The sequence below is a fragment of the Salmo trutta genome, chromosome 24 (assembly GCF_901001165.1).
Source record: "Salmo trutta chromosome 24, fSalTru1.1, whole genome shotgun sequence".
Lineage (NCBI taxonomy): Eukaryota > Metazoa > Chordata > Actinopteri > Salmoniformes > Salmonidae > Salmo > Salmo trutta.
Genome location: NC_042980.1, coordinates 42216802 through 42229965, shown reverse-complemented (window position 1 = coordinate 42229965; position 13164 = coordinate 42216802). Strand labels below are relative to the sequence as shown.

Genomic DNA, 13164 nt, shown 5'->3' with positions numbered 1-13164 from the left:
CGTGTATTGAAGCAATGGGCCAGTTCGTTCTTGTATGGCCCGGTGCCCCGGGTGGTTGGAGATTTCTCTTTTGGATCAATGTAATGGTCGAAAATGAGCAAACCTTGCACACCGGGGGCACTGGGCCATGCAAAACTAAAACTTTAGTTTTAGTCCAAACCTTTCATCTTGGGGCGACGGAGGGGTTCTAAAATGCAATCATACCACACAAATTTGCCATTTATAAAATTGTATATATTTTTTCAAAACAGACTCAAAAATAAGTGAAACTTGACAAATTATCCAATGGATTATGATAATTTACTCGTTAAAGAAGGGGAGGTGCAATAAACATTTAAAGCACAAATAGAGCATAATTTGAATAATACAATTACTTTTTTTAGTTATATCGTTGTGCAACATCATGGTTAAGCTTTGTCCATCGTCTTTCAGCTCGAAGAAGTGGGTTTATACTGTTGTGGGCATTTAATCACAGTGAAACATATACTGGTATGAGCTCAATAACAGTGAAAGGAAATAGAGAGTGAAAGGTAGAAAAGGTACTGTAGGTACCATCTAACCTTCTTATCTATTCTGTGTAAGGGAATCCATTTTATGCAACGTAGCCATTAATCAGGTGAATCAAGGAAGGCTTCAAACAGGGACTATGTGGATATTGCGAATGGAGGCTGAAACATTCAGCAGTTTGCTTTCCTGTTTCAACGCTAACACATCACTTTTTCAACGGCTATTCAAACTGGGACTCAAAGAGAGAGAGGCCAAATCAAGAGGATCAGAATTACAACGTTTGGCAAGCTGCTGTGGAAAAAAAAGAGACTGTCTCTTTCAACTTCTTCACGGGATGATATCGAATGAGGGTGAAGTAAAAAGATGCACTGATTGTAAAAAAAACGGCAAAATGTTCTCTCTGTGACACAGCTGGGGGGACAAGACGACGGAGGCCAAATTCTGATCTCATCTCCGCAGGTCTGCTGGCTCTGGTGCACAATTTCACTGGACTTCAAAGTGCTCCACTGTCCCCTCCACAGAGGGAGCTGGGCTGAACTCCTGTCAAGTGTCGTCAAATAGCTATTGCTCCATCTCATCCATACTACAAATCACCAGCTGGAAACTCTCCTTGGGAACTCTACTTGGGAACTCTCCTTGGGAACTCTCCTTGGGAACTCTCCTTGGGAACTCTCCTTGGGAACTCTCCTTGGGAACTCTACTTGGGAACTCTCCTTGGGAACTCTACTTGGCTTCTGAAAATGTGTGATTCCAAATCAATTAAATAAAATGTTATTTGTCACATGCTTTGTAACAACACGTGTAGACCAACAGTGAAACGCTTACTGACGGCCCTTCCCAACACTGCAGAGAGTAAAAATAAACATTATAACACAAGGAATAAATACACATTGAGTAATGATAACTTGGCAATATACACAGGGTAACACTACTGAGTCGATGTGCAGGGGTACGAGGTAATTGAGGTAGATATGTACATATGGGTAGGGGTAAAGTGACTAGGCAACAGGATAGATAATAAGCAGTAGCAGCAGCGAACTCAAAAGAGTCCAAAGGGGCGTCCATGCAGATAGTCGAGTTTTATGGCTTGGGGGTAGAAGCTGTTCAGGGTCCTGTTGGTACCAGACTTGGTGCCTTGGTACCGCCTGCCGTGCAGTAGCAGAGAGAACAGTCTTATGGCTTAGTGGTAGAAGCTGTTCAGGGTCCTGTTGGTTCCAGACTTGGTACCTTGCAGCAGCAGCAGAGAGAACAGTATATAACTTGGGTGGCTGGAGTCTTTGACAATTTGTAGGACCTTCCCCTGACACCGCCTGCTATAGAGGTCCTTTATAGCAGGGAGATAGACCCCAGTGATGTACCGGGCCGTGTGCACTACCCCCTCCGTAGCATGTACTGTACAATAGGTATTACAGACAGGGTCAGGGAAAGGTTGAACATGTCAGTGAAAACACTTGCCAGCTGGTCAGCGCATGCTCCCAATGTGAGTCTTAAAACCCGGGAAATTAGTTGGCCTTATGAGTTTAGGGATGTCTCATAAGCCGTCAGTGATCATTTAGGACTTTTTTACGTACTACATATGTGTCAGCTAACCATCTGCTAACTGAGGGACAGGTCATCAACATCCTAGAGACCAGTAATATTAATACAAACCTAATATAAACCTTTTTACTCCCAAGAGTTGTTACACTGGATGTGCATACAAGATAACAATATGCAGTATTGAAGGAAATTTGTTGGTAATACACTGTTTTAACACAGTTCCACCATGGACAACAAGCTGCTAGTGCTTAACAGCGCTATGTCCCAGATTACGAGTTATTACCAGATTCCCATGGATGGATTAAAGACAATGAGTTACCGCCTTTTCACTCCTTTGCCAAGCAGCACCAGTATGCCAAAAGCACAAATATGATTTCACAGATAAACCAGACTCTTGGGACGGACAGATGACAGGAAATCCAATGCAAATACCAATGTTTTTCTGCAATCCCCCATGTGAATACAACCACATGATTTATTCAGAGGAAGAGGATAGATCTCAACCACATGATGTATTCAGAGGAAGAGGATAGATCTCGACATTGAGATCTCTTTAACGGTAAGCTTCTGGCGTGGATATATGCCATGCATTTCTACCCAAAGCCAATGCCAATAGGCCTGGGACTGAATCCAAGTCTCAAGCACTTCCTTTTTTCGTTTAAGTGGCTTTGATTCTAGGGTACATACAGTACATACTGTACAATCCATATCCTCCTTCATTCCTGCTCTCTCTATAATCACAGACTTGTATTTTGTCTGGCCGAAGCCTTAGCATTTCACCCGAGGTTGGGACCCAGTCAATCCCAAGGTCTTGGGTTGTTCTTAACAACAACCTTAAGGTTCTATTACCTCTACCGGCAGGCAGTCCTATTGGTTCCTTGATTTCTGCAGACTCAGCCAAGTGCACACGGACAATGTAGCCTGCCCTACACCCTTCCTCTGCTCTCAATTCCGTCCGTACCACCCCCTCCTTTCTTTGAAATATTTAGGTTGGTAATTAAAGAAATGAGACGCAAAACAGTGTCTAAGATGAATGGTCTGATTTTGGTGTATTAGGCTGTCATGAGCCAAGTCCATTTGCGTGAGAGCCTTGAGAAACTGGCATTGTAGGTAGAAAGGAAAGTAAAAGACCAGAGAAGTTCCCAACGGCAAGACAGACATTTTGGGCCCAGATGGAGGTGCACTTGCATTTTATTCCGTGCTGGGAACATGTAATCATTTGAAAGGAGATCGCGTTGAAGTGGGTACTCGAATGGAAACACACCTTATCTAAACAAAGTACCCCATTTAGACATTGGCATTTAAACACATTCCTAGCTGGAGAAAAAAAGGGGAGTCTTGGAGTTTGAAGAGCCCCATCGTAAGAGCGCTTCGATGAAGCAGAAGAAAAACCAAAGAAGCAAAATGAAAAAGTCTGGAAAATATGATGAACGTCACTCCAGTATCTGTGAATAATAAATAACGAGTGATTGAGACAGGACTGAGACAAGTACACAGGACTATAGGGTTACAGAGTGCAGGGTCTGGCACATTTCAAAGGAATACGGAGGGGGGAAGGTATGTCCTGTATGACTTGTTAAAACCAACACTCTGCAACTGTTTATCTGTGTAGAGCATAAACAGAGAGATACGTCCATAATGTGTCGCCAACGCCATTTGCATTTCAGCTTTGTCCGATCACTTTTTCCCCTCTCTCCGACTTCTGGAAAGATCCACAATGAAACATGCAGTGTAGCAATAGGTTGTTGTGGCAGTTGTTTCTCTCTACATGCCGGATCTACTAACAGAACAATACTGCATTAATTAGGTAATGTTTTCCATTTAAATATACAGTATTATAACATTTATATTGGGGACAGGAGTACATCAGAGAAAAAACAAAGGGTAGGATAATATCAGCAATGGAGTGTGCCTCAACGTTTGGTTCGTTTATAAGGCTGTAGCAGGTGTCACACTAACGAGCTATCAGATCTAACATGGCAACACCCAAAGAGAATGAATACTGTGGGCTACGGGCTATAACTTATAGTGTTGTCAGACATAGATCACATTCTGAGGAGATATGTTCATTTGAATCATGTTTTTTGTATCCAAGAATGGTGGTATTATTTCATTTGTTTGGACATTTGACTCGTTTGACTCATCCTTCTCAACCATTGTTATTTACTATTCTATTCCTTTCAGATAGTTGGCTTATACAAGTATAGAGACTTCCCCTGTGAGTAGTGTGATCTTTTTATATAACAGAGGAAAAAAGAGAGGAAAAATGGAGGTGAAATGCAAAGTGGGAGATGTGAAAAGACCCACACGGTTGAGCGTGACAGGCACGAAAATAATTGGCAAAATGTTAGCCATCGGCAAGGAGCAGACAAGTAGTAAAACCACAGTGTATCTGAATGGAAATCGGCACGGAGCCATTTTAAACATTGCCTCGTCAGTAATTTATGGCTTTCTCCCCTCAGGATGATCCAACCTTGGCATACTCCACCTCTCTATCCATCTGCACAGCGTTATTTGAGGAGCAACATGCACATAAAGACACAAACTATCACTTGTTAGTTTCTCAGGGTCAAATAAACATGGATAGAATTTCATCAGAACAAGCAGATTTCTTGGAGATGGAGGAAGAGGTGGGAGGGTTGGAAGATGACAGATGGGAGGGTTGGAAGACAACAAGAGATGGGAGGGTTGGAAGACAACAAGAGATGGGAAGGTTGGAAGACAACAAGAGATGGGAGGGTTGGAAGACAACAAGAGACGGGAGGGTTGGAAGACAACAAGAGATGGGAGGGTTGGAAGAAAACAAGAGATGGGAGGGTTGGAAAACAACAAGAGATGGGAGGGTTGGAAGACAACAAGAGACGGGAGGGTTGGAAGACAACAAGAGATGGGAGGGTTGGAAGACAACAAGAGACGGGAGGGTTGGAAGACAACAAGAGATGGGAGGGTTGGAAGACAACAAGAGATGGGAGGGTTGGAAGACAACAAGAGATGGGAGGGTTGGAAGACAACAACAGATGGGAGGGTTGGAAGACAACAAGAGATTGAAGGGTTGGAAGACAACAAGAGGTGGGAGGGTTGGAAGACAACAGGTGGAGGGTTGGAAGAAAATAAAAGATAGGAGGGTTGGAAGACAACAAGAGATGGGAGGGTTGGAAGACAACAAGAGATGGGAGGGTTGGAAGACAACAAGAGATGGGAGGGTTGGAAAAAAACAAGAGGTGGGAGGGTTGAAAGACAACAGGTGGCAGGGTTGGAAGACAACAAGAGGTGGGAGGGTTGGAAGACAACAGGTGGAGGGTTGGAAGAAAATAAAAGATAGGAGGGTTGGAAGACAACAAGAGATGGGAGGGTTGGAAGACAACAAGAGATGGGAGGGTTGGAAGACAACAAGAGATGGGAGGGTTGGAAGACAACATGAGATGGGAGGGTTGAAAGACAACAGGTGGCAGGGTTGGAAGACAACAAGAGATGGGAGGGTTGGAAGACAACAAGAGATTGAAGGGTTGGAAGACAACAAGAGGTGGGAGGGTTGGAAGACAACAGGTGGAGGGTTGGAAGAAAATAAAAGATAGGAGGGTTGGAAGACAACAAGAGATGGGAGGGTTGGAAGACAACAAGAGATGGGAGGGTTGGAAGACAACAAGAGATGGGAGGGTTGGAAAAAAACAAGAGGTGGGAGGGTTGGAAGACAACATGAGATGGGAGGGTTGAAAGACAACAGGTGGCAGGGTTGGAAGACAACATGAGATGGGAGGGTTGGAATACAACATGAGATGGGAGGGTTGGAAGACAAGAGATGGGAGGGTTGGAAGACAACATGAGATGGGAGGGTTGGAATACAACATGAGATGGGAGGGTTGGAAGACAAGAGATGGGAGGGTTGGAAGACAACAGGTGGGAGGGTTGGAAGACAACAAGATATGGGAGGGTTTGAAGACAATAAGAGATGGGAAGGTTGGAAGATAACAAGAGATGGGAGGTTTGGAAGACAACAAGAGATTGGAGGGTTGGAAGACAAGAGATTGAAGGGTTGGAAGACAACAAGAGGTGGGAGGGTTGGAAGACACCAGGTGGAGGGTTGGAAGACAACAAGAGATGGGAGGGTTGGAAGACAATAAGAGATGGGAGGGTTGGAAGACAATAAGAGATGGGAGGGTTGGAAGACAACAAGAAATGGGAGGGTTGTAAGACAACAGGTGGAGGGTTGTAAAAAAATAAAAGATGGGAGGGTTGGAAGACAACAAGAGATGGGAGGGTTGGAAGACAACAAGAGATGGGAGGGTTGGAAGACAATAAGAGATGGGAGGGTTGGAAGACAATAAGAGATGGGAGGGTTGGAAGACAACAAGAGATGGGAGGGTTGGAAGACAATAAGAGATGGGAGGGTTGGAAGACAATAAGAGATGGGAGGGTTGGAAGACAATAAGAGATGGGAGGGTTGGAAGACAACAAGAGACGGGAGGGTTTGAAGACAACAAGAATTGGGAGGGTTTGAAGACAACAAGAGATGGGAGGGTTGGAAGACGACAAGAGATGGGAGGGTTGGAAGACAATAAGAGATGGGAGGGTTGGAAGACAACAAGAGATGGGAGGGTTGGAAGACAATAAGAGATGGGAGGGTTGGAAGACAATAAGAGATGGGAGGGTTGGAAGACAACAAGAGACGGGAGGGTTGGAATACAACAAGAAGTGAGAGAGTTGGAAGACAACAAGAGATGGGAGGGTTGGAAGACAACAAGAGATGGGAGGGTTGGAAGACAGCAGGTGGGAGAGTTGTAAGACAAAAAAAGATGGGAGGGTTGGAAGACAACAGGTGGGAGGGTTGGAAACAACAAGAGATGGGAGGGTTGTAAAGCAAACGGTGGGAGGGTTGGAAGACAAACGGTGGGAGGGTTGGAAGACAACAAGCGATGGGAGGGTTGGAAGACGACAAGTGATATGAGGGTTGGAAGACAACAAGAGATGGGAGGGTTGGAAGACAACAGGTGGGAGGGTTGGAAGACTACAAGAGATGGGAGGGTTGGAAGACAACAAGAGATGGGAGGGTTGGAAGACAACAAGAGATGGGAGGGTTGGAAGACAACAAGAGATGGGAGGGTTGGAAGACAACAAGAGATGGGAGGGTTGGAAGACAACAAGAGATGGGAGGGTTGGAAGAAAACAAGAGATGGGAGGGTTGGAAGACAGCAGGTGGGAGAGTTGTAAGACAGCAGGTGGGAGAGTTGTAAGACAAAAAAAGATGGGAGGGTTGGAAGACAACAGGTGGGAGGGTTGGAAACAACAAGAGATGGGAGGGTTGTAAAGCAAACGGTGGGAGGGTTGGAAGACAACAAGAGATGGGAGGGTTGGAAGACAACAAGAGATGGGAGGGTTGGAAGACAACAGGTGGGAGGGTTGGAAGACGACAGGTGGGAGGGTTGGAAGATAACAAGAGATGGGAGGGTTGGAAGATAACAAGAGATGGGAGTTTTGGAAGACAACAAGAGATGAGAGGGTTGGAAGACGACAGGTGGGAGGGTTGGAAGATAACACGAGATGGGAGGGTTGGAAGACAACAAGAGATGGGAGGGTTGGAAGACAACAAGAGATGGGAGGGTTGGAAGACAAATGGTGGGAGGGTTGGAAGACAAATGGTGGGAGGGTTGGAAGACAACAAGAGATGGGAGGGTTGGAAGACGACAGGTGGGAGGGTTGGAAGATAACAAGAGATGGGAGGGTTGGAAGAACGTTTTGATGGTGAACATGCTTGGTTTTTAGTGGAGCACCACTCCATATGGCCAATTTAATCAGTTTATTCCTGGCTTTGCCATGGTGATTATTTAAAAAAGGCAGTGAAAATGATGACTGCACAGCTTTAATCCTCCAGTTTCATGTTTCTATTATCTGTCATCAGGCGGCTATTGTATCAACCTATTAGAATTAAAGCCACCATCCTTAATTTATTTTCACAAAAACAGCAGCCCCGCTACTTAGTTTTCAGTCAAGTTGAAAATCAAAAATCAAATAGCATTTTATTGGTCACATACACATGGTTAGCAGATATTATTGCGAGTGTAGCGAAATGCTTGTAAAGTTGAGGGATGCGACTATAGAGTGGTAAAGGTTGTTCTCAGTTATATTCTTGAAAGTTAAATGGGTTATATGATTAAGTTAAATAACCACTGAACAACAGTAACTTTCAGATTGTACTTTTAAGACCATCTCAACATGCTTAGGGTCCTAACAGTTCGGTTTCACTCTCTCGTCATTATTAGTCTTTGTGGCCTGCCAGTCACCGGATACTCCCTCACGCCACACGACACAGTGATTCATCTCCGAAGATAAAACAAAATCTGATATTTAATTCGCTGGGCTTTGAAGTAAACTGGCTTTTATTCCTTATAGTTAATCCATACATGGGTCTGGTGGAAGTGGCCAGGACAGTAAAAGCTGTCATATTGATTTAGAGTATTATCTCTGATGAGCTCTGGAAGAGGAGTCCGGAGGAGCTCCATGCCAGGGCCCATTTTCTACACATCCCGGAGGGAGGGGGAGGGGGAGGAGCGGGGTGATGGGGAAGGGCCTGGATGGGATGGGCGGCTGACTCAGAGTGAAGTGGTAACCAGTGTTGTGGAGCCCAAACAGAGAAGCAGCAGCAGGAGGTGAGTATCTGTTTTCATAATGGGATCACTATAAAGACAAGTGTACATAATTTTGAGAAACATTAGTGCAGCTTTCCAGTAGTGCAAGAGTGATTGAATGTGGCCCACAGTCATAATAACCCTGTGTAGAAATCCTTGTTGGCAGCGAGGGCCAGAGGGTGCACCTGTTTTTAATCTCTTTATGGAGTATGAAACAGGCTGAAAAAACAGATTGGCGTTTTAACTGTGGATACGCCCGTACTCTCCTTTAATGTCTGCCAAGGAGTGGGCAGGGTGTGTTAACCGGGTCTGGCTCTTTACATCTCACCCTCTATCCCTGATGCCTGTCATAATATGGTTGGCAGACACTGCTTTTCTAATGTGAGCCTAAGACTAACCTGTCCTGAAGCATTTACCCAAGAGAAAGAGATCAAGGGCTTGTGAGAAATTGATGAATGTCCGATCTACAAAAATCCATATAAAGATCGCTTTCATTTAGAACATTTTGTCTAGTCTTGGCCCCTGACTTTACAGCATCAAGACCTATCCAGTCACCTTTGCTGTCCTTTAGGTAAATACAAGTCTACATGGACCTTTGCTAAAGTTTGATGTTCTCTCTGCTACCACATGGCAAGCGGTACCAGAGTGCCAAGTCGAGGACAAAAAAAGGCTTCTCAACAGTTTTTGCCCTTAAGCCGTAAGACTCCTGAACAGGTAATCAAATGGCTACCCGGACTATTTGCATTGTGTGCCCCCCCCTAACCCCTCTTTTTACGCTGCTGCTACTCTCTGTTTATCATATATGCATAGTCACTTTAAATACATTCATGTACATACTACCTCAATTGGGCCGACCAACCAGTGCTCCCGCACATTGGCTAACCGGGCTATCTGCAATGTGTCCCACCACCCACCAACCCCCTCTTTTACGCTACTGCTACTCTCTGTCCATCATATATGCATAGTCACTTTACCTATATCTACATGTACATACTACCTCAATCAGCCTGACTGACCGGTGTCTGTATGTAGCTTCGCTACTTTATAGCCTCGCTACTGTATATAACCTGTCTTTTTACTGTTGTTTTATTTACTTACCTATTGTTCACCTAATACCTTTTTTGCACTATTGGTTAGAGCCTGTAAGTAAGCATTTCACTGTAAGGTCTACACCAGGTATAAGGAATACCTGGGATAGGATAAAGTAATCCTTCTAACCCCCCCCCCTAAAAGATTTAGATGCACTATTGTAAAGTGGTTGTTCCACTGGATATCATAAGGTGAATGCACCAATTTGTAAGTCGCTCTGGATAAGAGCGTCTGCTAAATGACTTAAATGTAAATGTAAATGTAACGTATTTGGTGCACGTGACAAATACACTTTGATTTGATTTGATTTGATGATGTCTCCTTCCTCCCCACATTTTAAGATGCTGGCAGTGATACACATCTATTCTGAACTGCTGTACTGGGTTCAGGCCATAAGAAGGCTTTCAGCCAAGATATGTCTGCGAGCAAAAAAGCTGTTAAAAGCTTGTTAAAAAACACATTTTACAAAGTACTCTCTGAACTGAAGTTACTCTCCCACCATTAGAATACTGATCTAATGTATGACTTTTGTTTTGGAAACTGTTGCATGCCCACACAAAGTGCATTTATGACTAAGGAAAATTGCACAACAATAGATTATCAAATAGTTTTTTTTGTTTGCCTGTGAGACCGAGTGTCTTCGAACTCAGTTCCCTTGCTTGCTAAGAAGCTGTGTTAACCACTGAGCTAAACCCTAGTGTAGCTGCAGATGTAGGATCTTCATTTGATCACCATGTTGCAGAACTTTTCTGCAACGCAGGAAATCATTTGAAATGTGTAGTAGTGTATTTGAGGTTCAAAAGGATTTTGAACTTTGTAATTTACATTTAGAAATGTCAGACTTAAGTTTCCCTTATGACAAATGTATCAAACCCCTACAAACATTTCCATTAATTATAATCCACATAATAATTCACATTTCCTGTTACTGCAGGATGATTTTCCTGCTGTATCAAACTGGCTCAAATGAAGATCCTACGTCTGTAGTGAAAGTGTACAAGTTATTTATCATGTCAGTGTAGTAACATAAACGCTAACAGAGCTAGGTTAGTGCCATAAATACAAATGGTTTTCACCATCACAAAAAGGTATGGAGGCCCTACTGGCCCAAATGTAGAAAACCTGACAAATTATTTTGGGAAAAGGTTTTAAACATGTGTGCTGCTTTTCCATGGAGCAGTGTACGACATAGATAATGTACTGTACACCCTTAATCCCTATGGTGTTTCAGAGAAGTACAGAGAATAACATAAGCTGTGGCAGGGAAACTATGGAGTGGACGAGAGTAGGGACTGTACATCAAAGGGAGGAGACTGGCATGGGTGCAGAGTGGACCTCTGATTGGTAATCGTTTGCACATGCCTAAATGGGTCCACTGGGCAGGAACTGAGGATGGAGGAAAACTTTGATCAGACAGTGAAAAAAGCCCCACTGCAAAAACCAGCAATGACAAGAGCATAGCCACAGAACATTAAGAAATGGGTGGTAGCACTTTGATTAAGGTTTGACTGGTAAATAACCTGAGGTAAAGACTATGTGATCTATCATGTAGCCGAACATCAAAGCAGCAGTGGTGTAGCAGGTGAGTGCTGTGGAAAAACCTTGATAGTATATAGTAGATCAAGTTTAGCCTTTTGAAAAAACAAAAAATTATCTTTCCCATTATGTTCATGGATTTAATAAGTAACGAAACAGGAGTAAAGAACACATATTGTACAGGTTATCGGCCTGAAATACTATGAAATAACTTTCAATATCAGAGAATTTGACAGTGGAGACATCTGTTTTATCTAACTCAATGGACATGAAAGCTTTAAACTTTGTTCTAGAACCAATATCTCTTGGCTCTGGTCAGATCCCACACACACACACACACACACACACACACACACACACACACACACACACACACACACACACACACACACACACACACACACACACACACACACACACACACACACACACACACACACACACACACACACACACAGACACGCACACGCACGCACACGCACGCACCGTCATGGCAACTCATTTCCTAACAACATGAGGTCAACTCTTCTGTGTCACCAGTGTGTGATTGTAACTGAGTTAACCTTAATCCTCCATCCCGTTCAACCGTTCCATGGCATGCTCTCTCCGGCCATAATTGTGTGATTCTGGGAGGGGGAGGAACTGTCAACTTTCCCTTCCGATTCTCCACAGCTGGACACAGCGTTCCCAGTTCGCATTAGGACGATGATGTGGCCGTGAACCAAGCAGACACCTGCATCTGACAGCTGAACACTGTGCGCAGCAGTGGAGTGCTACGGAGAGGATGGGAAGGATGCTACCAACTTACGTGGAGTAGGACTGAACTGAGAGAGAGAGAGAGAGAGAGAGAGAGAGAGAGAGAGAGATATCCTGTGTTAGTCAAGTCTTTCATTTGAATTCCCTTACTTCGGGGCAGCCAACAGGGTTCCCTGTTACATTTCCAATCAGAATGTGTCACTACAGTGTTTGACTTCTGAATTGTTTCTGTATTCTATCATAATTGCACATGGGCATTTGAACCCATATTTAAATATGTTCTTTTCCTCAAATGTCTGCCATCATGTGGCACTCCATAGTCTGTTTGTAGGCTTTGCCACGCTGAGGCATTTATTTACTGTAAACTCAATCAGTGGGGTGACTCAGTAGAAAGTGAGGAACCCTCACTATGAAACACATGCATTGGCCTTTAGGTGTAATTAGTGTTTGCTACAGTTAATAACAGTGAGTGCTTAGGTAGTAAGCTTTTTTGAGGAAAAGATCATGATCATTAGAAAGCAAATTACGGACTCCTCTTTAAATCTGGGTATTCCTCCAGGGCTTCATTGTCCAGAGTCTGCACAACTCTGCCAGGACCTTGGCTCAAGGGAGATACTAAAGTGTTTTAGTACTATATCTCTTGACACAATGATGAAAATAATCATGGCCTCCAAACCCTCAAGCTGCATACTGGACCCTATTCCAACTAAACTACTGAAAGAGCTGCTTCCTGTGCTTGGCCCTCCTATGTTGAACATAATAAACGGCTCTCTATCCACTGGATGTGTACCAAGCTCACTAAAAGTGGCAGTAATAAAGCCTCTCTTGAAAAAGCCGAATCTTGACCCAGAAATTATAAAAAACTATCGGCCTATATCGAATCTTCCATTCCTCTCAAAAATTTTAGAAAAAGTTGTTGCGCAGCAACTCACTGCCTTCCTGAAGACAAACAATGTATACGAAACGCTTCAGTCTGGTTTTAGACCCCATCATAGCACTGAGACTGCACTTGTGAAGGTGGTAAATGACCTTTTAATGACGTCAGACCGAGGCTCTGCATCTGTCCTCATGCTCCTAGATCTTAGTGCCGCTTTTGATACCATCGATCACCACA

At 43.8% G+C, this 13164-nt stretch overlaps 2 long non-coding RNA genes across 2 annotated transcripts; both read left to right on the top strand.

Moving 5' to 3' along the window:
• The first annotated feature begins 8522 nt into the window (after window positions 1–8522).
• On the top strand, window positions 8523–9337 carry LOC115161332 (uncharacterized). Its single transcript, XR_003869240.1, has 2 exons — window positions 8523–8690; window positions 9241–9337. It is a non-coding gene; the product is annotated as an uncharacterized LOC115161332 (long non-coding RNA).
• An 11-nt stretch (window positions 9338–9348) lies between these two features.
• Window positions 9349–12150, top strand: LOC115161331 (uncharacterized). The gene is made up of 2 exons (XR_003869239.1): window positions 9349–9383; window positions 11967–12150. It is a non-coding gene; the product is annotated as an uncharacterized LOC115161331 (long non-coding RNA).
• The last annotated feature ends 1014 nt before the right edge of the window (window positions 12151–13164 follow it).